Source organism: Anoplopoma fimbria, chromosome 5 (genome assembly GCF_027596085.1).
Source record: "Anoplopoma fimbria isolate UVic2021 breed Golden Eagle Sablefish chromosome 5, Afim_UVic_2022, whole genome shotgun sequence".
Lineage (NCBI taxonomy): Eukaryota > Metazoa > Chordata > Actinopteri > Perciformes > Anoplopomatidae > Anoplopoma > Anoplopoma fimbria.
Genome location: NC_072453.1, coordinates 59,355 through 83,287, shown reverse-complemented (window position 1 = coordinate 83,287; position 23,933 = coordinate 59,355).

Genomic DNA, 23,933 nt, shown 5'->3' with positions numbered 1-23,933 from the left:
GGCTCAAAAAGAGCATGACAGCGCGTTGGCTGCCTATCTGGCAGCTGAAATGGCTCTGACAAGAATTTGGATTGGATGAGGGACTCACAAGCAAGACATATAAATCTTTTGTATGAGGTTCAGCAGCAGTGGACATGATGCACCTCAGAGTATAGACCTTCTAAATCGTATTAAAGGGACAGCTCGGGTGTTTTGCAGCCGGGTTGTATGAGGTACTTATCCATAGTCGGTGTTCTACCTACAGCTGTCAAGGTCTGCACAAGGCAGCAAAAAAGAAGAGGACCCCGAACGCAAAGGCACACAGCGGAAGCAGCAGGATGAAAAAAGTTGATTTTAATAAAGAAAGAAAATGTCAAACAAAACTCCATAATAAAAGAAAAAAAAGTCAAGAAAAGGGCAGAATGATAAATGAAAATGGGATCAGATACACAGGGATAGATAGGACTAAGACAGGGATACAACCAGGAAACATAGCAGTGACCTCCAACAGACAAAAGACAGGACTTTAAAGACAGAAGAAACCAATCAGACAACAGGACACAGGTGGGCGGACACAAGGGCAGGCTGAAAGCTGATTGGCGGAAGAAACATAAGGGAACAGAGCAAGGCTATTGTGACTAAAATGACACAGTTGATCAATAAAAAATGGAGGGAAAACCACCAAAGAAAGGAAGTTAAACAAACACAGGACCATAGACTGTATATAACAAGTGGACGTGGTCATCTTGATGTCACCCCTTGGTTTGGAGACTGCCATTTGGAGGCCTCAAGGTCGCCAATTTTGCTGTCGCCATGTTGTATTTCTTGGCTACCACTGAACGGAAGTTACCATTTTTGGAATGTGAAGGAATGAATTAGAAAGGCCGTATAGGGCTGGTAGTGGCAGAGAACTGCATACTACGCTTTAGGGTCTATTTTGATCTAAACTGGACACACATAATTATAATTATTATAATTTACTAAATGAACATCATGCTGTATTGAAGAAAACTTGAAACTAAAGATTGAGACCATAAACTCATGTTTACAATGTTTACTGAGGGAATAAATCAAGAGAGAAGTAGAGTCATTTTCTCATAGACTTCTATACAACCTGACTTCTTTTTGCAACCAGAGGAGACGCCCCCTGATGGTCAGTAGAGAGAATGCATGTTTTAAGACACTTCTGCATTAGCCTCAGACGGCAGAACCAGAAATTTCCACCTTAATGCAACAAAGGTGATCCACAAAAAAGAAGGGAAACTACAGAGACAGAAAGTCAAACATACACAGGACACCGGAGTGGCAGGGAACTTCAAAATAAAACAGGAAACAAACAAAACAAAAAACAAGATCTTGACAACAGCAGATGATGTCGGCGTGCCTCCAGATGACAATATCAGTTTGAGTGTATACTATTATGAGAATATTCTTCGTCACTTTACCTGCCTCGAATATTCTCCTTCCCCCTCAGCTCCCCCTTCCCTCTCCACACCCCATCTTACCCTGTCAGCGGGTCCTTGTTTGACACAGTGAACCACCAGATCCTCCTCTCCACCCTCGAGGGGATGGGCGTCTCAGGCTCTGCATCCCTCCCTGCTTGCATCCTACCTGACAGGCCGATCCTACCAGGTGACATGGAAAAAACCACGCACGCTGACTACGGGGGTTCCACAAGGTTCAGTTCTGGGCCCCCTTCTCTTCTCGCTCTACACAACATCTCTGGGTTCTGTTATTCGCTCCCATGACTTCTCCTACCATTGTTATGCTGATGACACCCAGCTGGTCTTGTCATTTCCTCCCGGTGACACCCAAGTGGAGGCACGCATTGCTGCGTGCTTGGCTGACATCTCGAAGTGGATGGCGACACACCACCTGAAGCTGAACCTGGACAAAACCGAGCTACTCTTCCTCCCGGGGAAGGGTTGCCCGCACCGAGACCTGTCCATCACCATTGATGATGCCGTGGTGACGCCAACTCGGACTGTGAGGAATCTGGGTGTGACCCTCGACGACCAACTGTCGTTCTCAGCAAACATTGCATCGGTCACACGCTCCTGCAGATTCCTCCTCTACAACATCAGGAGGATTCGCCCCTTCCTCACTGAGGAGACGGCGCAGGTGCTCATCCAGGCTCTGGTCATCTCCCGCCTGGACTACTGCAACTCACTACTTGCTGGAGCCCCGGCGTCGGCCATCAGACCTCTGGAGCTTGTCCAGAAAGCTGCAGCACGTCTGGTGTTCAATCGCCCCAAGTTCTCTCACACAACTTCCTTCTCCGTTCCCTACACTGGCTCCCTGTAAGAGCTCGCATCCAGTTTAAGACTCTGGTGCTAGCCTACAGGGCAGTGAAAGGAACAGCTCCTTCCTATCTCCAGGCCTTGGTCAAGCCCTACACCCCTGCCCGACCACTTCGCTCTGCTGCCTCGGGCGACTGGTTGCCCCGTCGCTCAGAGGTCCCTGCGGCCGATCCACCCGGTCACAGCTTTTTTCTGTCCTGGCCCCTCAATGGTGGAATGAACTCCCCACTGACGTCAGGACAGCAGAGTCGCTGCCCATCTTCAGGCGCAGGCTGAAAACTCACCTCTTCAGGAAGTACTACCCGGAGCCTTCCTCGTAGCACTTATGGCACTCGTATTAGTTGCTGCACTTACTGTATTCGTATCAGTTCGCTGCACTCATTGAATTTGTATTTGTTTACTGCACTTATCCTATTCGTAGTAGTTTGTAGCACTTACTATATTCGGATTAGTCTGTTGCAATTATTGTTTTCGTAGTAATCTGCCTCTGCACTATACTTTTGCTCTGGCTTATACTTTGAGATGCTTGTTTAAGAAAGGAGATGCACTTATGACTTCTGGTGACTAGTAGTTCTCTTGAATACCTATGTTGAATACACTTCCTGTAAGTCGCTTTGGATAAAAGCGTCTGCTAAATGACTGTAATGTAATGTAATGTAATGTAATGTTACTTGCTTTAGCGCAGCGCTTTCCCGCTCACAGACACAGAAAAAAGTCACACGCTCGCCCAGAGACGGAGAGGTGCCAAGGCAGCGCGCATGTTTGTTTGGAGGAAACGGGGAACGAGGAGACGAGAGCACGAAAGAAGTGAAGAGAGTTTAGTGAGTTTAAACGTTAGCCCTACGTGTTGAATTCAGAAACGGCAATGGAAGATGGAGGCGCCGAGGCGGACGAACTGGTTCCAAAAAGAACAGCACTGGATCCATCGTCTGGCGCTGGTTTGGTTATCGCAAGGAAGATGTTGCACAAACAACGGTTATCTGCAAAATATGCAGCAAATCCGTTGCCACAAAAGGTAGTAGTACCACAAATTTGTTCCACCATTTGAAAATCCACCCACTACAAAATGAAGAGTGCCTGAAACTCCGCATGTCCACATCTCCCGGTCCCACACAAACGCCAAAGCAATCAGCCCAGACACAAATGACTCTGGCCTCTTCGTTTTCCAAATCAATCCTGTATGACAAAAAAAGTCCAAAATGGAGAGAAATCACGGCCGCGGTAACTAACTACATCGCCAAAGACATGGCCCCAGTGAGTGTGGTAGAAAAGCCCAGATTTCAAAAACTTGTAAAGACGCTTGACCCAAAGTATCACTTGCCTGGTCGCAAATATTTTGCGGAGAAAGCTCTGCCAGAGTTATACAATAAAGTGAGAGAAAAGGTGGCCCACCAGCTAACAAATGTGACCCACTTCTCTACAACTACGGATTTGTGGTCCAGCAGAACCTGTGAGCCATATCTCAGTTTAACTGTACATTACATCGACAACTGGGAGTTGAAGGGTTCATGCCTCCAAACGTGCTTTTTCCCGGATGATCACACAGGCGAGATCATTGCGCAAGGATTACAAGATGCTCTCATGTCATGGAACTTAACAGAAGCTCGTCAAGTGTGTATCACCACTGATAATGGCAGTAACATCGTCAAAGCTGTGAGCCTCAATAAGTGGAAAAGACTGCAATGTTTTGGCCATCGGCTGCACCTCGCGATTGGTGAGTTTTTGTCTCCTTTTTTAAATTATTATCAGCAACGTTATAACGGCCTGCTGGTAAACATAACACTAAGAGAATACTTCATAATGTTTCATGCAATTAAAAAGTATGTGCATCATGTGTATTAAATATATATATTTAATACACATCCTACACACACTTTTACAGTGTTATGTTTACCAATAGGATGTTATAACATTGCTGATAATAAAAATGATTATTATTTTATCAGGAGTGTAATATATGTGTATTTTTGGCTAAAATGGATTTTAGACAGATTTGTAGAAAACACTGTACTGTGCAAAAGTCTTAGGCACCCAAGAGTTTTTATATAAATTGTCTTAGATGTCAATTCATTTTTTTCTGTATTAGTGTGTCAGTAGACTACTTACTCTTAGTACATTTTTTGATATTTAGAAACTTCTAATTTAATTATTTTTGAAAGCATCTTCACTTTAGTTTTTTTACAATTAAATGTAGACCTTTGCACAGTGCTGTATTTAAAAAAAGAATTGGCAAAATTATTTTTGGTGTTAAGCTGATTGACTGAATTGTTGGTTTTTATATTCTCAGAGAGAAGCATGAAAGACTCCCGTATTGATCGTGCTGTTGCTGTTTGTAAGAAGGTTGTGAGCAGCTTCTCATTCAGTTGGAAGAAGAGGAGAGACCTGGCCACAGCGCAGCAAGAGCTGAACATACCTGCACACCAGCTGATCAGTGAGTCTCCTACCAGGTGGGGTTCCCGAGCAAAAATGATTGAGCGGGTGCTGGAGCAGCAGCGAGCTATTTCACAAGTCTTGGCCTCAGACAAAAAAACAAGGCATCTTGTTCTGACCTGGCAAGACCTGGAAGTCCTCGAGTCAGTGCACAAGGCTCTAAAACCCCTCCTGAATTCACCGATGCTTTATCGGGTGAGGGCTACGTCACAGTGTCCTATGTAAAGCCTGTGCTTCATCTCTTCCACTCCAGCCTCTTGGCAATTCAGGAGGATGACACTGCACTGACCCAGTCTATCAAAGTCTCCATCCTGGATTACCTGAGGGAGAAATTTGATGACCCTGCCACCAACAACCTGCTGGACATGGCTGGCTTAGTGGATCCCAGGTTCAAAACAAGATACGTAGCAGAAGACAAGGTGGAGGAAATCAAGTGCAGAGCCATATCAGAGATGGAGGCGATGCTGTCTGAGTCTGACCATGGCACAGCTGAGTCGTCTGCTTCACAGCCTCATCAAGCGACCAAAAAGAAAACCCTCGGAAGCTTCTTCAAAAGGGCAACAACATCCTTTGCCACATCATCACAGAGAGTTGAAACAGAGTTGTCTGCCTACTTGCAGTCTGTCGATGCTGACAGTGAATCAGATCCCCTGCAGTGGTGGAAGACCCATGAGGAAATGTTTCCAAACCTGAAAAATGTGGCGAAAAGTATCTTGTGTGCCCGCCACCAGTTCCCCATCGGAACGATTATTTAGTACCAGTGGGAATATAGTTACATGCCACCGGGCAGCTCTCAAGCCAGACGCCGTTGATAGGCTTGTGTTTTTGGCACAAAACCTCTAGATAACCTGTTGGTACTGACTGGTTGTCACAAACGACACAATCATTTTAGTTCACTGTTTTTGACAAAAAGTGCATTTTAAGTTATGTTGATTTGAAAAGTGCACTTTAATTTAAAATGTCTAGTGACAAGCACAAAGAGTGCACTTTAATTTATGTTTTGAAATGTAATGGGGTTTCTATTCTTCCATTCCCTATGTCATTTTAACAATTTGCTTTTCCTTCTCCTGTTAATAACCCAAAAGCTCATTTTGCATGTTGAATAAAAACTGTTTTGTCATACACATTCATATACACACTTTAAAATTGTTCATGAACCAAACATACAGAATGGTTTAATGCCTTGCACTTTCAAAGGGTTAAATCAAGCAATGCTTTAGAGGACAAAATACTCATCGCAATTTAGAGTAAGATCGAACATTTTGTTCTTGTTTTTTTGTTCTTGTTAACCTCTTTTTGTTTCGTTCTGTCGTGGTAAACCCTGTCACAATGCCCTCATTTGTGTTTTTAACTAGTCTCTTCTGTCATGTCTCGCTTCACTTAATAAAAATGACAAAATATATTAAAGAAGGGAGCTCTTGATTGTGAAAGTGATGTTGTTTTCTCTCTCACACTGACTGTACTAAGTGATGTGCTAATGCACCACTGGGGGAGTTGTCCATTTCCTGCCAACACAAGTGTGACTGACTGTACTTATCAATAAACACAGTTAGTGTAATGACTGACCCAATAAACCTATGCTCTGCTCAGTTTCTCACAGCTCACAACCGGTTCTCCTTCCAGAAATCAATGAGAAGAAAGGTCTGGATTGCAGGCTGCATCTGTTTTTTTGAGTGTATGCCTCGCAAAGGCTCATTCTGACCTAAATTGAAAGATTTCTTTTCAAATTTGAACTACTTTTGCATCTCAAGACGGCATTTCCTTCAAAACTAGTGAGACTCACAGCAAGTCCCAAAGAAAAAAAAGTGTTCTGTGGAGAAATGGGACACTGGAAAGAACTCTTGGAAGTCATTACTTATTCATTCATCAATGGAATTTGAAATGAGACTTTTTTTAAAGAATTTGATTAATGGCGTTAATTCCGTCGGTGGGCTTTAGTGGGGAGATCAATAGGCTAAGAGGGAAACACAGTCAGCAGTTTTCATATATTTTGAACAATTACCTTTACCCAGAATAATCTATTCACAAGTATTTATGGTGGAATTGATGAAAACCTTAGAATTGCCTCAGACAGATGGTATCGAGAGGATGGCTGGGGAGGCCATTGGAGAATTCTGTCGATGGTTCATAATTGATGGGGATGCTTAACAAACTAAATTGGGGACTGCCCTCGAGAAGGTTTTGACTCAGTGATCAATTTGGTCCAGAAGAACTCAGATCCATATAGTCTTTCACTCAAGAAACACCACTTGATTTATAATGTTTTCATTTGTCTATGGCTGGGGAAAGCAGCTTTTCAGATACATATACTCTGTACTGAAGTACAATTCTCCAGGTGATTGTTTTTCTCTTTCATGCCTGCTCCCCTACATTTAAGTACTTTTTACTCAACTACTATTTGAAAGATATAGCTATTAGCTACAAAAGAAGATTTGGGACACAAAACATGCTTCATATTTTATGAACGGAGTATGTTTTGTAAAGTATTGATAAAACTGTGCAACATATGAAGTAGTTAAAATTAGCTCTGTGTTGTTCACCTACAACACTTAAACGCTACTTGTGCTTTAAACCATTATTTATAATCCACCATTATAATATATATTGTGAAGTTACACATGAGTGAACTGTAAAGGTGTGTTCACATCCAATGCAAAGCAAATACCCGCCTGGCGTTTCAAACTCGCGAGTTTGAATGTATTCGGTCCTGTTCAAAGGAGGAGGAGGGGCTCCATGGATTTCAACAACGTTTCATCTGCTTTGTACATAATTTGGAAGTCCTAGGTTCGTCGGAAAAAACAAACGCCACCCTGATTTTTACACATTGATGGTGTTCGTCTCAATCAGGGATACCCTATGCTAACATTGCAGTTGCTCCATCAACACTCAAAATAACTGCATCTACGCACAAATGTGGCAGTAACTACACACAGAGTTTCGTCCGGTCTGTGCAAATGATTTGCTACTGTGGCGTTCTTGGTGACCACCGACGGTTACAATATTTGTTTTTCCTCCTTTTCTGATTCATCAAGGTCAGGACGTCAATGAGGACAGGAGGAGAATCTCAATGGCAATAGGCCTTCACGTTACAACGTCACAAAAATTTTGCGTTTTCTTCAGGTGGACGGTGCATATTTGGGTCCATTCACGTCACTATGCAATGAAGTCATCCCGCCTAATGATTAGCCTTGTGCTTCTGTCTGTTGCATAGAGAGTGTGTATTTTCGGAGCAATGGGCCTTCGGAACAGTGGGACATTTTTCTGACTATTGGGGTTTCCGAATAATCGACCGTTGAAACAATGAGCAGTCTCACTTGATTGGCTATAGAGGGTTAAATGGTAGGGCGTGGCATTGGATCTCCAGATGGGAACCACTGCCTTAAAGTAATATGGTTTTGTTCATGCCTCCAAACAGAATAAAATAAGGTCACCTTAGATCCAATGCTGGACTTTAAATTAACACGATAAGAGCGGAGGTAAGTACAATGAAGTATGTAGTTTGTGTAGGGAGCTGGCAGGGTAAAGATGTTCACCGTCTAGTCCAACTGATACAGTGGGTTCTCACATACAGCTCCTCCCAGTAATGTCTGGATAAGTTCAGGGTTGGAGTGCATGTGTGAAAGGGGCTTCAGTTCTGTCTTTTGCACCCAGCAGCTTTGAATATGCCTTTATCAGGACCGATTGATTTAACATGCCCCAGGCTTTTTCTGGACTTAATTGAGTTGCAGCGTGCATGAAGAGTTTGTTATGCATGTGCTATGGTTTCCTTTGGCTCAGATCAAATATCCTCCAAATATTCAACATAATCCACAATGCACAGTTGGTTTAAAATCAAGATAAAATCCTTCTGGCAGTCCCTCTGATAAAGACGCTTAATAATAGAGAGTCAGAAGCAAAAAAAATGGAGTATCAGACAGAGTACACTGCACTGCTGCTTTAGCAGTCTTATACAACTAAGTCAACCAAGTCCACAGACTGATATAGCCGCAAGCTAAGGTCCACCTGCTGAAGTTCAGGATGTGGAGAGTCCATCAAGACTCCCTGTGGGTATGGACAGCCAGCTCATACAGTATATGTGAAGGAGAATATCAAGTGCAGGTACAGCAAGGCAAGTTTATTTATATATCACATTCCAGCAACAAGGCAATTTAAAGCACTTTACATAAGACATCGAAGGCATCGAGACAAAGTGCAAAAGAAACACAGTCTCTTGTGAGTCAAGATAATAGAAAATAACACAAGCTAAAATAGAATAAGACAGGTATGTAATACAATAATAAAAGCTTAGGCACAGTGTAAGAAATGGTTTAACACAAGATGGCAGCAAACAGAAGAGTCAGCATTCTGAATCAGCTGCAGCTGTCTAATAACATTTTTAGGGAGACCTGTAAAGACAGTTACACCATACCAAAGATAAATGCTGGGACAAGTTTCTCCAAATCCTGCTGAGAAATAAATCCTTTAATTGTTGATATACTCTAAAAGTGAGAGTAGGCTGACTTTGTAATTTTCTTAGTGTGACTGTTGAAATGAACTACCTCAGTTTTATCTTCGTTTAATTGAAGAAAATTCGGGCACATCCAATCGTTGATTTTGGACTATAGTGCCCTGGTGATAGGGTTTTGGAAATGTGTGTCTCACCTGCATAATTATGGTATCTTATGTTATGTTTTCCATAATCTGAGCTACTGGAAGCCTGTAGATGTTAATCAGAAGAGGCACCAGAATGTTGCCTTGGGTAATGCCGCATGTCACATTTGTCTGCTTAGAAAAAATTCTGCAGAATACAGTTCTGCAGGAATAAGTTCCAAAACCCCAAAAGGCTTTAGCATTTTAAAAGATTAAGAGATCTTAAAAGATTTTATCATTTTGTTCTATGACATTACATACGTCAGTAAATACCCCACTCCCCACTTCAAAGCTTAAAGGTGTCTTAAAAAAGGCGGTTGCTAACTAATGACTAAATTACACTACAAAACGTTCTCACTGTGGTCAGTACAAGTCGTTTACAACATAAAGTGACATTTGCTTGTACATTAACATTATTGCAATTTTTATGCTGTAAAAGACCCCAAGTATATTTGGTAAAGACCTTTGCTTAAGGAGTGCCTTTGTAGCCTTTATGTAACAATATGAAACATAACATTCAAATATACTACAATGCATCATATAGAAACTTTTTCATTCAGTAGGACTTATTCTTTAAAAATAGCGTGCAAATTCATCCATCCATCTCCATCTCCTTCCGCTTATCCGGGGCCGGGTCGCGGGGGCAGCAAGCTAAGGAGGGTCCTCCAGACGTCCTTCTCCCCAGCAACACTTTCCAGCTCCTCCTGGGGAACCCCGAGGCGTTCCCAGGCCAGACGAGATATATAATCTCTCCAGCGTGTTCTGGGTCTACCCCGGGGCCTCTTACCAGTTGGACGTGCCTGGAAAACCTCTAAAGGGAGGCGTCCAGGAGGCATCCTGATCAGATGCCCGAGCCACCTCAGCTGGCCCCTTTCGACGCGAAGGAGCAGCGGCTCTACTCCGAGCTCCCTCCGGATGTCTGAGCTCCTCACCCTATCTCTAAGGCTGAGCCCAGCCACCCTACGAAGGAAGCTCATTTCGGCCGCTTGTATTCGCGATCTCATTCTTTCGGTCACTACCCAAAACTCATGACCATAGGTGAGGGTTGGAACATAGATGGACTGGTAAATCGAGAGCTTTGCCTTTCGGCTCAGCTCCTTCTTCACCAAAACGGTCCGGTACAACGCCCGCATCACTGCTGACGCTGCACCGAACCGCCTGTCCATCTCCCGCTCCATTTTACCCTCACTCGTGAATAAGATCCCGAGATACTTGAACTCCCTCGCTTGGGGCAGTGACTCACTCCCAACCCAGAGGGTGCAATCCACCGTTTTCCGGAAGAGAACCATGGCCTCAGACTTGGAGGTACTGACTCTCACGCTTCACACTCGGCTGTGAACCGCCCCAGTGCGTGCTGAAGGTCACGTTCTGAAGAAGCCAACAGAACCACATCATCTGCAAAAAGCAGGGATGTGATTCTGAGGTCCCCAAACCGGAAACTCTCCTCCCCCGGCTGCGCCTTGAAATCCTGTCCATGAAAATCACAAACAGGATTGGTGACAATGGGCAGCCCTGGCGGAGGCCAACACGCACTGGGAACAAGCTCGACTTTGAGCCGAGTATCCGGACACAGCTCTCACTTTGGTCATACAAGGACTGAATGGCTTGTAGTAACGAACCAGGTACCCCATATTCCCGCAGTACCCCCACAGGACTCCCCGAGGGACACGGTCGAAGGCCTTCTCCAAGTTCACAAAACACATGTAGACTGGATGAGCAAACTCCCATGCACCCTCCAACAGACCTGCAAGGGTAAAGAGTTGGTCCGCTGTTCCACGTCCAGGACGGAATCCGCATTGCTCCTCCTGAATCCGAGGTTCGACAATCGGACGGAGCCTCCTTTCCAGCACCCTGGAGTAAACTTTCCCGGGGGGCTGAGCAGTGTGATACCCCTATAATTGGAGCACACTCTCCGGTCCCCCTTTTTGAAAATGGGAACCACCACCCCGGTCTGCCACTCCACAGGCACTGTACCCGACTTCCATGCGACAGTGAAGAGACGTGTCAACCAAGACAGCCCAACAATGTCCAGAGCCTTTAGCATCTCCGGTCGAATCTCATCCACTCCTGGCGCTTTGCCGCTGAAGAGCTTTTTAACTACCTCAACGACCTCCGCCAGGCATATGGACGAGACTTCCCCTGAGTCTTCAGACTCTGCCTCTTCCACAGAGGACGTGTTGGTCGGGTTCAGGAGTTCCTCAAAGTGTTCTTTCCACCGCTCGACAATATCCCCAGTCCGGGTCTGCAGTTCTCCCCCTGCTGAGCACAGCCTGAGAAAAGCCCTGTTTCCCCTTTCTGAGTCGTCTCACGGTTTGCCAGAACTTCCTTGAGGCCATTCGAAAGTCCTTCTCCATGGCCTCGCCGAACTCCTCCCACACCCGGGTTTTTGCCTCAGCAACCGCCGCAGCTGCAGCCCTTCTGGCCAACCGGTACCTGCCTGCTGATTCAAGAGACCCTCGGCCAACCAAGCCCGAAAGGCCTCCTTCTTCAGCTTGACGGCCTCCTTCACCGCTGGTGTCCACCAGCGGGTTCTTGGATTGCCGCCACGACAGGCACCCATCGCCTTCCGACCACAACTCCTAGCAGCAGCTTCCACAATGGAGGATTTGAACATGGCCCACTCGGATTCCATGTCCCCAGCCTCCCCGGGATGCACGAGAAATTATTCCGGAGGTGGGAGTTGAAGACCTTGCGGACAGGATCCTCAGCCAGACGTTCCCAGTTCACCCTCACTACACGTTTGGGTTTACGGGGTCTGTCCGGCAGCCTCCCCCGCCACCTGATCCAACTCACCACCAGGTGGTGATCAGTTGACAGCTCTGCTCCTCTCTTCACCCGAGTGTCCAAGACATACGGCCGCAGGTCTGATGACACAACTACAAAGTCGATCATAGACCTTTGGCCTAGGGTGTTCTGGTACCAAGTACACTTATGAACCTCCCTATGCTCAAACATGGTGTTTGTTATGGACAGTCCATGACTAGCACAGAAGTCCAACAACAAAGCACCACTCGGGTTCAGATCGGGCAGGCCGTTCCTCCCAATCACACCCCTCCAGGTTTCTCCATCGTTACCCACGTGAGCGTTGAAGTCTCCCAGAAGAACTATGGAGTCCCCAGTCGGCGCCCTTTCCAGAACACCACCCAAGGACTCCAAGAAGGCCGCGTACTCCGAACTGCCGTTTGGTGCATAGGCACAAACAACAGTCAGAGACTTTCCTCCTGCGATTCCCAGTCGCAGAGAGGCGACCCTCTCGTTCTCCGGGGAGAACTCCAGAACAGCGGCGCTCAGCCGGGGGCTTATGAGTATCCCCACACCCGCCCGGCGCCTCTCACCCTGGGCAACTCCGGAAAAGGAAAAAGTCCAGCCCCTCTCCAGGAGTTTGGTTCCAGAACCGGTGCTATGCGTGGAGGTGAGCCCAACTATATCTAGTTGGTAGCGTTCCACCTCCCGCACCAGCTCCGGTTCCTTCCCCACCAGAGAGGTGACATAATAAACTACAGTGTGTGTTTGTGTTCATGGTGATGAAAAACATGACACCCAAAGCAACAGTGTGACTCATTGATGTGTTTTTAATAGTTTTTGGACAACAATGGAGCTTCATTGTATTGTTAACAATAAGAAAGAACAGAATACTGCCAGACATATAGTTTAAGGCTAGACACTACAAGCAAAAACATCAATTTGAGAGTTGAGGCGTTTATTTGTCTATTGTGTCTGTAGATTTCTCCTTAATTCTCCAAAAGTTACATCATTTGCATATACAACCTAACATTTCAGAAAATTTGCTTAATTTTTTTGGATCTTAATATAAATTATTAACTGGTGAAGTCATTGTGAAATCTATTAGTTATGTTCTTTTTTAACCGTTGTCTTTAAGATGTACCGTATGTAACTTTACAATACTTTTCTTTAAAGGCTGTTTAATTTCAGACTCTGAGCCAGAAATCTCCACTTCAGGAGCTCTTACATACACAGAATGTTCCAGTATCATTCCTATCTATATTATGAAGGTTTTCACATAGGGGTTTGTTCATATATCATTCATAGCCTAATTTGTACAACATTTTATAACAAATACATTTGGAGGAAAATTGATTATCATTTGATAGTTTTTGACAGTATTCACCAACAACCTGGCATCTTTTCTGCTGCTGTCAGGCTGCACAACCATCTCTGCTCCCAGTAGACATACATCCCAAAAAACTGACAATATGAATCTGTGCAATATAAAAAGTCTGTGCAATCCACTGTGCAATACTACAATTATTCTGTCTGTTTATATATTTTAGTTGTTGTGGATTTTTAAAGTGTTTTACTTATTTATTATTCTTTACTGTGTTATTACTTATTTACTTATTTATGATATCTGTTTTGATCTTATTTTTTTTTTTAACTTATGTCTCTTGTTGGCACTATCCTCTCTGCTGCTGTAATCCTGCAAATTTCCCCGCTGTGGGACTAATAAAGGATTCTTATTTTATCTTATTTTCAAGTTTCACAAAGAAAATCCAAAACTCTATTATGTCAATAAAAGGTTTTTTTTAATATTGAACCTGGCTTCATCCAATTTTGACATTGCTGTGCTGGAGATGTATGCAAATTAGCACATATTAAATAAGATAATGCCTAATTTGCATATATAAACATAGAAAACTAGTAATACAAAAAAAGACTAAAAGTAAGTAATTAACTAGAGAGGTTTAATGGTAATATTTATCAGTTACAATTTGTACCCTATTCACCGTTGGTAGGCCTTAAATGGATAATTTGTCAAGGTGTACATCAATGGGACCAGATTCTGAGTAAAAATGCACCAAATGTAGGTTACCTTGCACATCAGACTCATTATATCACCCAAACCATCTTAAGATGTGATCAAAACCATATTAGGCCACATCAAAAATGTGAATATAATGCAATTGTAGTCCACATACAAGGTTATGAAGTTGGTTAACTGAAGCCTTAACACACACTGAAGAGGACAATGTTGAAAAAAAAAGTATAATGGATACTGTGTCATGTGATCTAGCTTAAACCTAATTTAATGTTTGATTAACCATGAGTCAATATAACCTTGTATCTATCAGAAAGATCTATCAGCGTGTACTAAAGCCTAGATACTTCTTTAACACCCAACACTGTATCTGTTTTCTTTGCCAAAGTAATATATATTTTGTGTCCTTCTTAGTTATAACTGCTTACTGTATGACAGAACTTTTTCTTATTCGGGCACTTGAGTGAGAACAAGCCCAAGCAGGGCCAAATATCTCTTTAATACACACAGGAACACTTTTATGTGTTAAAGAGGATGCGCTCTTCAGTGCGTAACAGTCTGAAAACACGCACACACTCACACACCTGTTACCGTTGTCATCCAGCCTGAATGTGTATTGATTGGAAGCGGGGGAGTGTGGCGACACACAAATAGAAAGCAAGGGATCGATTTTGTGCCTCTTGTTTGATGGAGCAATGGACATTAAAGACAGCTGAGAGGAGAGGAAGGCATTTGAACAGGAGGAGGAACTTAATAGGAGGAGGGAGAAAAAAAGATGGACTGTCACTACGAAGTTGAGATGGAACAGTACAATGGTGCACACATCAGGGCCCTTAGCCAGGACTTTGGATCAGATACCGAGGTTATGAATCCTATGAGTGACTTAAATGGATAGATAGTATCCTCATAAATATACTATTCTAACTTTTTAATACCAATTTCTTGCAAAGTGACTGAAGCTCTTATTTTTTCATGGTTCATTATCACCATAGAGTGCCCTTCGACCCTCACAATACTGGGCATTAAGATATCTAATCCCCTTGATATATATTTTCTGTCTCTCTAACTATGCATATAGCTTAATAAAAGGCTTTGCATCAAGACAAAGCTAGTCATTTTGGTGAAGATGAGTGGCCTAACTTTGAGCTGTTCCACATGCTCTCTATGCGTTAGCTAAACGTCTTCTAACTGTAGGTTGGTGAGACCAGCAGTGGAACCTTCGTTGCCATCAACTGCCCTTTCCGACGACTTTCCAATAACAGACTGCTAAACTGTGGCAATGTCTGGGGGTATTTGATTTATAATTATTCATATACTCCCAAAATGTTGTGCATGAGAAATACAATTTGGTGATGAATTTATCAAGGAGACGTATGTACAAGTGACTCAGGAGCTTATTCACATGAGAGCAACATGTAAAATAATAAGTGGATAGTACTTCATGTAAGGGTGCATGTCTGTAAACACTCAGGCCCTGATCCTATCGAGACTTGTCGCTTGAAAAGGTGGTATGGCGTGCCAGGCTTGCGCTCCTCTCTTGCGGCAGTGTATTTTTTGGATCCGCATAAAAGTTAAATTATTACTCTCAACTTTTCAACGCCAGGAGCTGAGTTGCACTGCTCGTCAATGTCACACTTTGTCACAGTTCTGCTCCATACTCCCCTGCCATCAGCTCACTCAGTTCACCTGTCAGCCACTCCCTGCTCATCAGCTCACTCTGTATATAAGCTCCAGTCACACAAACACTCCCTGCCAGATTGTTCTCCGCACTATGCCAGACTTTCCAGCACTCATCTTTGGACTGATCTCCCATGACCGACCTCGCCTGTTCTGGATTCTCCTGCCTCGTCTCTGCCCTGGTAAACGCCTAAGCCTTCTGTACCCGACCACGAGTTTTGCCTCTGCTCCTCCTGGTGCCTGTCTGCCTGTTCCTGTGACGGCTTGGCGTTTCTCCAGCTGGACTTCTCCGTGTGAGTCGGCTCTTGCCCGGGTTCCTTCTGCTTGTACTGCCCTGATTAAAGTTCATTCCAACTACTCCTCTTGTCGGTCGTACTGCATCTGGGTCCTTAATACACCCGTTACACACTTGGCCTGGGCAGCCAATCAAATCAGTCAAGAGGGCAGGCATTACCACTTTACCTCTGATTTTGCTGTTTTGCCAGTAGATGTTGCAGGGCTAGCTAGCTAGTTAGCTGTTGGGCTATGAGAGAGCTACGGTGTATGTGAAGGGGGGACTCATATGACATGTTGTGATAGTTTCATGTAGGCGAGCCAGTGACAGAGCGAGCGCATTATCAATATTCCGTTCGGAGAAAATCAGGTGCGCACTGGCTGCATGCTCACCTGATTTTAAGTAACGTAGAGACGCCGGACACGGCTCTGGTAATGGCCGGGACCTTTCAGTCATGGTGAGTACCCTGCTTCAAGGTCTATTTTGCTCTCAAAGGGACCATAATGAAACCATAAAAATGAACATCATGCTGTATTGAAAAAGACTTTAAACTAGTGATTGAGACCATAAACTCATGTTTACAATGTTTACTGAGGGAATAAATGAAGTGAGAAGTAGAGTCATTTTCTCATAGACTTCTATACAATCGGACTTCTTTTTTGCAACCGGAGGTCTAAAAATTTCCGCATTGGCTTCACTCTGCAGAACCAGAGCTTCCTGCCTGATCTCGGTGTGATCAGCCCTTGAGAGTAACAGGTTGCAAAAAACACCTTGCTTTCTGAAAACTCAGAGGACAGGAGTCTGTTTTTCTGACAAACACTCATTTGAAAAAGTTCCTGCTCATTCCCTGCAAACTGGTGTGAGGTTTATATCCTTTCCTACATTCTGCTATTTATTGCTCATAACACATTGTTAGCATGCTGCAACTTGTCTTAGCAGCGCTACCTGACTATCTACAGTAATTTACCTGGGTTATTAAGAAGTTTAAGAAAAGAAAAAAACAGTTAATGTATATTTCCTGTACCCTGCTGAACAGATATTAATGAAGCAAATTGCTTGGTGCGCCGTGCAACATTAATTTCCCCTTTTAGCATTTTAGTGTTCCCATTTACATTTTTCAGTGCCTAAATGAGATGATGAGTAAGTCCTGCAGGTCTTTATTGTTCTTCTCTCAGATATGAGACGCGGGACCCAAATAGCTCAATATGTATTATTTGAATATCAGTTATTTTTAAGTAGTGGTTTGATCAACCGCTTGGTTTCTGTTTAGCCCTCTTAATTGATGACAACATTAATATTGCAGGCGCCATTGCTTGCATGATTCACACTGGCTATTTAAAGTAAATTGCATGAAACAAAAGATTGCTTCAAAGATAATATGTGAGAAGAAAAGATTGATTCTCCCTGAACTAAAAACATTAAATCAGTCTGTAGTATTTCTATCAGGAGCGCAGGGTAACAGATTACAGCTCCCGCAGCCTTGACACCAGTCCAACCGGCGGATAGAGTTCCTGCCGAGGGGAGGATACAGATACAAATGTGTTTGACATTTTGTCAGTTATTGATTGTGGATTTTCAAGAGCAGGGCAGGAAATAGAGCCTTGGCGAGGGGTCTGATGTGGGAGGTGGAAGGGAGGCCTCTCCGATGTGGTGGTGGTGGGGGGGTTGATGATGTCAGAGGCTGTCACCATGTAGTGTGGGTCCTTGCTGTGTGGTCCTGCTGTGAGCTGACTGACACCCACTGCTACTTCGATTATTATTATTAGTCACATTACTATCCCTATTTTCATGGCTATAATTCTACTGTAATAATTGCTGCTGTTATTATAAGTAGTCTTATTATATGAATCATTTATGTCATATACATTGAATGTGTTGTATCTCTGTTATGCTGTTCATTCTGTACACATGACATCTATTGCATTCTGTCCATCCTGGGAGAAGGATCCCTCCTCTGTCGTTCTCCCAGAGGTTTCTTCCTTTTTTCTCCCTGTTAAAGGGGTTTTTTAGGGGAGTTTTTCCTGTGCCGATGTGAGGGAAGGACAGAGGATGTCGCATGTGCACAGATTGTAAAGCCCTCTGAGGCAAATTTGTAATTTGTGATTCTGGGCTATACAAAATAAACTGAATTGAATTGAATTGGTGGTCCACGGTGCAGCTCATGTCAGCACTGAGTGTTTCTGATATAAGTGTAAGACGGGGGGGCTCTAAGTAACTGTTTGATCTGTAGTGTTATTTCCCATCTTCATAAAGTATAGAGAAAAACTTTATTCATAAAAGAAAACTAAAAGAAAAGTATATGTACTAATAAACAGATAGATAGAGTTAAAGTCGTGATATTTGTAATCTGCTAAAATCACTATCCTTGATCTTGATCAGAGGCTTGCTTAAAAAAACTAGACGAGGAAAAAACATCAATGCTTGGGTTTCAGAGGGATGGACTGCCTTATATATGCAGACACATGGAGACTGCAAACTGATTTTGTGTAGAAATGAGTTCAAAGGGGGTGGAGTAGTGGTTATTTATAGACAATAATGGACGCGGAACAAAAATTCCTGAATTCTACATATTATTTAGGTACAAGAACAGAAGTAATATAAGCAGAATCAACTCAAAGTTTCCAAAGTAAAAGTACTCATAAATTAGAATGGCCCCAATCAGAGTGTTCAGTTTATTCTATTATTCAGTTTGTATCATTTATGAATGCATTTAAAGCTAGGGTGGGTAATTTCTTTACTGTAATATTTGGCAAAACTGTCCTAATAGCCAGTCAGCTATATGTAGGTGAAGTGCTCTGAGAATATCTGCTCATAACTTTGCTCTCCCCTGCCTCTGTGGGCCGCACCCAAAAATTGCCACCGCTCATGTACACTTTGACCAATCAGAGCGAGGCTCCGATTCTCCGTTCTTATTGGCTGTGGGACTGTCCGGTCACCTTGGCAACGACGTTGGTGCGTCCCTGCGTGTTTCGTCTTCCTATCAATGTAACTGAATTCACATGAACGCGCATAACTGACGTTCGGTGGGAGGAGCTACAGCAGGTAGCGTGGCAGGGAGAGGCCAGAGAGCACGCGACGGAATCTCAACGGCTGTTTTCGCCCACCCTAGCTTTAAGAGCATGTAGTTCACCAGCGGAGCCAATTTCAGATGATTCCCATCAGCCTCAGAAGTACTTTCTGTCTACTGCACAATAGCAAATGTTGCCATTCAAATAGCTAAGCTATCAGGGACTTGGTAAAATTATACCTGCTCAAGTTGTTAGCATGTAAGTGTTGTCATTGTGAGTATGTTAGCATGCTAATATTAGCATTTAGCTACAGCCTCACAGAGCAGATAGCATGGCAGTAGCCTCTTGAGACTCCCCTAAGGCTATGATTTGGTTTTTCAACTGTATTTCAGTAATTTAGTCCATCTAAATGTCAATATATTTAAGCACTTTTTAGATGAATTGGAGTGCTCTGTGTTAGTTTTGAGCCACGTCTCATTACCACTTTTTTAAAGTCTCTGTATCGTCTCAGAATTTACCAAATTTTTTTACCCTGGCTTTTCTTGATCCTAGACAAAGGCTGGTCAAGACCATAACTGCAGGGATATCACTATTTATTTTCCTACACATAGAATTCACATCTGAATTGCCTTTTGATTTAATCAAGACGTTTCTCATGGAACACTTGCACATCACAAATATACAGTGTATACGGAAAGTATTCAGACCCCTTTAAATTTTTCACCCTGTTTCATTGCAGCCATTTGCTAAAATCGAAAAAGTTTTTTCGCATTAATGTACACTCAGCAACCCATCTTGACAGAAAAAAACAAAAATGTAGAAATTTTTGCAAATTTATTAAAAAAGAAAAACTGAAATATCACATGGTCATAAGTATTCAGACCCTTTGCTCAGTATTGAGTAGAAGCACCCTTTTGAGCTAGTACAGCCATGAGTCTTCTTGGGAATGATGCAACAAGTTTCTCACACCTGGATTTGGGGATCCTCTGCCATTCTTCCTTGCAGATCCTCTCCAGTTCTGTCAGGTTGGATGGTGAACGTTGGTGGACAGCCATTTTCAGGTCTCTCCAGAGATGCTCAATTGGGTTTAGGTCAGGGCTCTGGCTGGGCCAGTCAAGAATGGTCACAGACTTGTTCCGAAGCCACTCCTTTGTTATTTTAGCTGTGTGCTTCGGGTCATTGTCTTGTTGGAAGGTGAACCTTCGGCCCAGTCTGAGGTCCTGAGCACTCTGGAGGAGGTTTTCTTCCAGGATATCTCTGTACTTGGCCGCATTCATCTTTCCTTCAATTGCAACCAGTCGTCCTGTCCCTGCAGCTGAAAAACACCCCCATAGCATGATGCTGCCACCACCATGTTTCACTGTTGGGATTGTATTGGGCAGGTGATGAGCAGTGCCTGGTTTTCTCCACACATACCGCTTAGAATTAACGCCAAAAAGTTCAATCTTGGTCTCATCAGACCAGAGAATCTTATTTCTCATAGTTTGGGAGTCCTCCATGTGTTTTTTGGCAAACTCTATGCGGGCTTTCATATGTCTTGCACTGAGGAGAGGCTTCCGTCGGGCCACTCTGCCATAAAGCCCCGACTGGTGGAGGGCTGCAGTGATAGTTGACTTTGTGGAACTTTCTCCCATCTCCCTACTGCATCTCTGGAGCTCAGCCACAGTGATCTTTGGGTTCTTCTTTACCTCTCTCACCAAGGCTCTTCTCCCACGATTGCTCAGTTTGGCTGGACGGCCAGGTCTAGGAAGAGTTCTGGTCATCCCATACTTCTTCCATTTAAGGATTATGGAGGCCACTGTGCTCTTAGGAACCTTGAGTGCTGCAGAAATTCTTTTGTAACCTTGGCCAGATCTGTGCCTTGCCACAATTCTGTCTCTGAGCTCCTTGGGCAGTTCCTTCGACCTCATGATTCTCATTTGTTCTGACATGCACTGTGAGCTGTAAGGTCTTATATAGACAGGTGTGTGCCTTTCCTAATCAAGTCCAATCAGTTTAATTAAACACAGCTGGACTCCAATGAAGGAGTAGAACCATCTCAAGGAGGATCAGAAGAAATGGACAGCATGTGAGTTAAATATGAGTGTCACAGCAAAGGGTCTGAATACTTATGACCATGTGATATTTCAGTTTCTCTTTTTTAATAAATTTGCAAAACTTTCTACATTTCTGTTTTTTTCTGTCAAGATGGGTTGCTGAGTGTACATTAATGCGAAAAAAAATGAACTTTTTCGATTTTAGCAAATGGCTGCAATGAAACAAAGAGTGAAAAATTTAAAGGGGTCTGAATACTTTCCGTACCCACTGTATATGGCAATAAAAGAGGTGAATGAAGAGTCTTCATTTGTTTTCTCTGGGAGTATTTTTATGGAAATGTGGATCTTTCAGATCAATTTGAGGAGTGTCTCGCTCTGGTCCTGCTTAGGTTGAAGGTGGGCCGGAGCTTTGATCGGAATTTATCAGGCCACATATCTCCAACTACCAATCAGAATGATATGGGACCAATATGGCCCACCCTTACAGGTTCAACAAAGCTAGCAGGAGACTCAGGAAGATGTCACTCAGTTAGACTTTACACCCACACACAGACCTGAGCACAGGTCTAATCAGCCAGATAAACTGAAAACATCTGTGTGGGTGTTTCAGTGGTAAGGCTTGATAGTTGTATAACAAATTCCGTTAATTAAAACAGAAACTCGTCACATTCTGTTGTTATTCTTTTTATCGGGAAATCAATGTTAAACGCCAATAGGCTAAAGAGACACAACAGAAACACAAACACCGCAATCATATAATACATATATTGTCTGTGTTCGATGTCATGCGTGTGTGGTTATTTATACAACAAATGAACAAAACAATAATGATCCGTGATCAAGTCCAAAGTGAACCAGAGTCTCGCAATGCCGCAGTGTCGGCCTGTTTCCGCGATTGTCTTTACCATGTATCCAGCAAAACAGTCTCTGATCGTAATCCAAAGAAGTAAACAGTCCGTCTCCAAATCAAAAACAGCAATCCATTGCGCAGTAAAAACCAGGAACAAAATCACCGCTTCGCTCACCAGATCCCGAGCTGAGTAAATCCTTCCGAATTCTGGTACTCCTATATATGTCTCACTTTGTGGATCGGTCCAGAGAAAGCAGTTGGTGGAATGTATTAAATAAACATACATATAAACAAAAGATCGCTATAACAACTGGCATTTGCTGTCTAAGTCGTATTGATATTCTAACTTAGCTTGCCGCCACTTCCTCATTCAAACTCCCCCGTGAGAAAAAAACACACCCCCCCCGTTTTGTGCGTTCACCTCTCTACAACCCAGGTGCGTACCTATTTAAAGGGATAGGCCTACACATAAGGAGGCTAAGTGATCGCTAAAAATACTGTCCCATACATATTTTAGTCAGTGGGATAATATACCGTAAACATAGCATATGGCCAGACAATGTATTATTTCCAGCTCTCATATGTCAACTGCCTATGAGCCTATATGGCTCTTTTCCAGCCTCTATGTTTGATAACAGACACTCATTATTATGTGAACATCACAGTTGCACCAGAAGTATACACATATATAATATGTATAATGCTGAATAATCTAGACGTTTGGTATAACCTGCAGAGTTAGACAGGAAATGGATTGTTCTCATAAAACTAAGCAAACAATCTGACCACCTTTATGTGAGGATCCTCAGTTTTATCAACATATCATTCATGTTTTATACGGTGTGAAGCAGCAAACCCTGAACCTATCTTCCATAAACTGCTGAACCCTTTAAAAAATAGACAGGGTTAAGAACTTGCATTCGTCTCCATGGAAATGAGTGTGGTCTTATGACTCCTTTCATCCCCAGACAGCTCGCCATAATCACAAAACTGAATTGCGCAACACAGAGTCCATGAGAGTTTGGTCAACAAGTCCAAACGGATATTTTATGGTTTCCTTACTTAGGGCGCTTTCACACCTAACCTGTTCGGTCCGGTTAAAACAAGCTCGGAGCCGTTTCCCCGGTTAGTCCCGTTCTTATTGGTTGGTGTGAAAGCTGTCAATCAAATCCTGGTGTGGACCAAACAACTGAAACCGAGACCGCTTGAAAAAGGTGGGCCTCCACTCTGTGCATTTTGTTAGTGGTGTGAAAGCAAACAAACCAACCACTGGTATTTACCATAGCAGTTAAGTGATATTACCTGGAATTCTTTTAATCTAAACTACTAATAAATCCATCTGCTGATCGTGAAATCTGCCCAGGAAGCAGTCTTGTAATTGATCTGACTAAAGGCATTGTAAATGCAAATCATACGGTAACCACATCAACATGTATGCACGTCGGCAAGGGTATTTGCTCTGATTAATGGGTCAAAACTTGTTAAAACTGCTGTGCTTTTGGACAACTTTGTACTTTATCAGTTCATTAAGTCCATTTAAATGTGTGACAGCGATCTCACAGTAATTAGAATGAAATCATTAGTGTGCAAGACGTCTTTTGTGAGGGGGCTTTTGTACAGTCCTGTCTTTACCTGTTAGTCATTTTCCATTATAACATGCACTCGATTTGCAGTCTAATTACAACAATATTGCTTATAATCAGTGTTGTCTTCATTGATATATACACATGAGAAGCATTAAAGTGCCGCCTTAACTTATGTCGGTCTCCTCAATTTTTTTATTTTACCACGTGGGCCCTGATGATACAGGATAAAAATCACAAAAAACTGTCCAATCAAGGAGTCCTTAAAACTTCCCGTTTTCTCCTCTTGGTTGGTTTGTAAAAAAGTCATTGTGAACAGGAATGGGGACCAGAACTGAAATGCAATTTTTTTTTTTTATATATAATTTTGTTCCCAAACAAACCAAACCA